Source organism: Coenobita brevimanus, chromosome 15 (assembly GCF_032717465.1).
Source record: "Coenobita brevimanus isolate Jiangsu-jjx chromosome 15, ASM3271746v2, whole genome shotgun sequence".
Taxonomy (NCBI): domain Eukaryota; kingdom Metazoa; phylum Arthropoda; class Malacostraca; order Decapoda; family Coenobitidae; genus Coenobita; species Coenobita brevimanus.
The window spans coordinates 4,319,284-4,323,891 of record NC_136968.1 but is presented as its reverse complement, the minus strand read 5'-3'; the positions used below and the strand labels follow the sequence as shown (position 1 = coordinate 4,323,891).

At 48.0% G+C, this 4,608-nt stretch overlaps 1 non-coding gene across 1 annotated transcript; it reads left to right on the top strand.

Moving 5' to 3' along the window:
- The first annotated feature begins 2,807 nt into the window (after positions 1-2,807).
- LOC145390799 (5S ribosomal RNA) lies at positions 2,808-2,926 on the top strand. Its single transcript, XR_013895713.1, has one exon. It is a non-coding gene; the product is annotated as a 5S ribosomal RNA (ribosomal RNA).
- The last annotated feature ends 1,682 nt before the right edge of the window (positions 2,927-4,608 follow it).

Here is a 4,608-nt window from a genome sequence, read left to right as displayed (position 1 = left end):
CCAGCGCCACTCTTCCCGGCCAATACCCCACCTAGGGTATTCCCCGCCAAGGGCTGTTAGCGCCACGACCAGGGTTTCCAAGGCCAAATTTAATTATACCCTAAACCTTTGCCATTTCTACCCTAGAATGGCAAGTTATACCCTAAAGCTATATAATATGTGTGCATGTAAAACAATAAAATAATATGGGGTATTTATGGAAATTTTAATAGTTGCACAACAAATGGTATCAAAATAGAATTGCAATTCACAAAAAAGTGGTACAGGAATAAAAATGCATTTCTAATAAAAAGACAGTATTCACACTGTTGAACCATATATTTAAGGTTGTGAGAGTAATATTATATATATATATATATATATATATATATATATATATATATATATATATACATACAGTATATATATATATATATATATATATATATATATATATATATATATATATATATATATATATATATATATATATATTGCCAGACGCCTCAATCCCGTTTGGGGTGGCCATATACAAATCGCCTCCACGTCGCCCTGTCCCCCGCCATTTCACTACCCCGCTCCCAACTCACACAACCCTCTCTCATATACCTCTCCACCCCAACCCACCATCTCATCCTCGGCCTCCCTCTCCCTCTTCCCCCCTCCACCTCACTCACATACACTCTCCTCGTCAGTCTTTCACCCTCCATCCTCTCCACATGGCCAAACCACCTCAGTGTATTCCTCCTAACGTTTCCTATCACATCCACACCACAACGCTCCTTTATATCCTCATTTTCAGCCTGTCTCTCCATGTGACTCCACAGGCTCCTCTTAAATAACTCATTTCCACTGCTCTAACTCTTGACTTGTGTCCTTCCAGCAACGTCCAAGCTTCACTTCCATAACCTTCGTTAGAGTTGGTATCACAATACTGTCATGTAGTAACTTTTTCTTTTCATGCTCACTTCCCTGCTTCTTATCACTGCTTTCAAGGAACCAGCAACCTTTCTTCCCTGTTGTACCCTTTCAGGCACTTCACCTCCAAACCTCCATCCTTACTCATCACACTACCCAAGTACTTAAACATACTCACATTATCTAATTCCTCACCATCCAACCTCGCTGTATGTTCACCGACTTCACCTCTCTCAAAGACCATCACTTTACTCTTCCCTACATTCACCTTTAGATTCCGTTTCTTACACACTCTCCCAATCTCATCCACCAAGCCTTGCAGCTCCCCTTCGTCTTCACTTAACAACACAGTATCATCTGCAAACAACAGTACAGGGAGTTTCCAAACACTACCCTCTCACACCAGGGCCACTCCAACATCCATTACCCAGCCTTGTACCTCTTATATTACCCCATCCATGTACAGATTGAACAACCATGGAGACATGACACATCCCTGTTTCAACCCAACTTTCAATGAGAAAAATTCACTCAGTTCACCATCTACACGCACTGCAGCCTTAGCACCATCATACATACTCTTCACAGCATTCAGTAACTTCCCATCTACTCCATATATTTCTTAAAACTTTCCACAATCCTTGTCTATCCACCCTGTTATATGCTTTCTCCAAATCCATGAGAGCCTCATACAACTTCTTTCCCTTCTCTAGAAACTTTTCCACTAAAGATCTAAGAATGAATATCTGATCTACTCAACCTCTTCCCTTCCTAAAGCCTCCCTGTTCTTCTCCAGCTAATTCCTCTGTTCTTTCTCTAACTCTGTCAATAAGTATCCTGCCATACCATCCATCCATCCATCCATTGCCAGACGCCATGTATCCCAAACGGGGTGGTCAAGGGCTTAGAGTTAATTGTTTTACAGGGAGGGGCACTAATCCTCCACCAACCCCACTTGACCTACCATACACTTTTCCTATTATACTAAGAAGACAGATGCCCGTATGATTACCACACACTTCTTTTTCCCCTTTTCCTTTGCACAAGGGAATAATTATACCTGACTTCCAATCCTCCGGGACTCTACCTTCCTCCCAGGCCAATCTGCACATTTTCCACATCCATTCTACTACTATCTCTTCCCCATACTTCAGCATTTCACCACACACTCCATCAATTCCTGGGGCTTTCCCCAATTTATCTCTCTTCATTACTTCCACAACTTCTATCGTACTGATTTCTTCCTGTCTTCTCACCTCCCTCCTTCTCCTAGCCATTCCCCAGCCACTTATACTCGTATTACTTCCATCTTCTATATTCAACAATTCCTTAAAGTGTTCTTTCCATCTGCTCACTTTTTCTTCCTTCTCCACTAGTAAACTACCATTTTTATCTTTCACTCCCCTGCTAACTTAACTTCCACCCTGTCTTACTCTTTTCACCTCTTTCCAGAACATTTTCCTACAGTCCCTCCACTTTACACTCAAGTTCGTTCCAAATTCCTCATCCGCTCTCTTCTTGCTCTCTCTTACTAATCTTTTCAGCTCTCTCTTTCTTTCTACATATAACTCTCTCTTCCATCTCTCAACTTCTTCCACACCCCTATTTCTCATCCATTCATTGTATGCTTTCTTCTTTTGTGCCACAGCCTGTCTCACCTCTTCACTCCACCACGTTGTTCCTTGCACACCCCTCCGTCTTCTCTTCATCCCACACACCACATCACATGCTGCACATATTTCTTCTGTAAATATCCTGCACACACCTTCCACGTCCCTCATCTGCTCCAATTCATATTTGCCCAATCGTTCCTCCACTTCTCCCTTATATATATATACTGCAATTCATATTTGCCCAATCGTTCCTTCACTTCCCTCTTATATATATATATATATATATATATATATATGGCCAACGGCCATACCACGTTGAGTACACCGCTTCCCGTCCGATCAGCGAAGTTAAGAAACGTTGGGTCTGGTTAGTACTTGGATGGGTGACCGCCTGGGAACACCAGATGCTGTTGGCATCCCTACGTGTCAAGTGGGGTTGGTGGAGGATTAGTGCCCCTCCCTGTAAAACAATTAACTCTAAGGCCTTGGCCACCCCGTTTGGGATACATGGCATCTGGCAATAAATGATGATGAATGATATATATATATATATATTGAAATACCGGCTGTGGCAACCCAGGTCACCACCACACCCCCAGGAGGAGACTACGGAGGGGTAGACAGAGCGCGCAGCATGACCAGTCAATACGGACATAAGTTCATCTGGGCCACGCACCCCTATTCCCCGGAGTGCGCCTGACCAGACCACCCCAGTCCAAGTGCACTACCTTTCGGGCAAGCTAGCCCTCGCCAGGATTGGGGTGAAGCTGACCCTACAGCTCAAGACAGCACCCCAGCGATGGTCCAAAGCTGCACAAACCAATGGATGGTCCATAGCCGCTCTGCTAATAACGAGCTGGCCCATAGCCAATCTGCTAATAACGAGATGGCCCATAGCCGATCTGCTAATAACGAGATGGCCCATAGCCGTTCTGCTAATAAGGAGACGGCCCATAGCCACTCTGCTAATAAGGAGACAGCCCATAGCCGCTCTGCTAATAAGGAGATAGCCCCTAGCTGCTCCGGCCAAAGGGCCATGGCCTATGGCAGGGCCCCAGTGATGGCCAAAAGCCACACACAAAATAGGCCACGACCTATAGCCAGGCCACCAATAAGGAGACAGCCCATAGCCACTTCATCAGGTGCTGCCTACGCCCCCTACAGAACCCGTGACAGCCCAAAGCTGCACGTGGGGAGAGACAGGTATGCCCCCCCTCCTGCAGTTGCCTCAGAGGGCATGACACAGGCGATGGCCCATAGACGTGCTCATAGGCAGGAGACGGCCCATAGCCAATCCTTGTCTGAACATCACCCTCCATACAGGACTTCAGTAACGGCCTACTGCCGCACCGACAGGCAAGCGATGGCCCATAGCCAAGCTTTGTCTGCATTCCCGTCAGGGAGTAAGGCTTCAGTGATGGCCCAAAGCTGCACCAACAGCGAAGGGATGGCCCATAGCCACCCTCTGTCCATTGCCCAAGGGAACCTAGCGACAGCCCATAGCCACGGTGGGGAGCGACATCAAAGTCCCTCACCCCCTGTGCCTCCGCAATGCAAGGGTGACCTGCGGTCAGACCTGCCTACCAGCAGGAGCACAGGCTGCCCCTCTGTTCACCCAGACCGAGGCAACCTCCAGGAGGAGGACTTTGCCCCAAGGACTGGTGGAGAGGCCTGGTGTTCTCTCCAAGGCTCTTCTTCATCCAATCGGCCCGCAAGGAGGACCTCCAGCTGACGGACTCCGGCAGGGAGCGACGCCGCAGCCCCAACCTGGCAGCAATGCCACAAGAAGGAGACCGCAGCCAACGGGCCTCTGAGGGCACCCCCAGGACCCCAGCACGAGACCTCACCCCTTACCAACAAAGGTGGCGCGCTCTTCCCCCACCAGCCACCTGAGGGAGCGCTTCCAGGATCTGTTTGGCCCAAGTCCTAAGGGCCAGACCCCAGTCCCCAGCCCCGACAGTGAGGGACCCTTTACCACGCCCAGCCCAAACCCTCGACGAGAGACAACGCCCCTGAGAGTGGTCCCATGGCTGCGGGACGAAGGGACCTTATAGGACTCTGTCTACCCCAGGCAGACAACTGTGAGTACCCAGGCCGC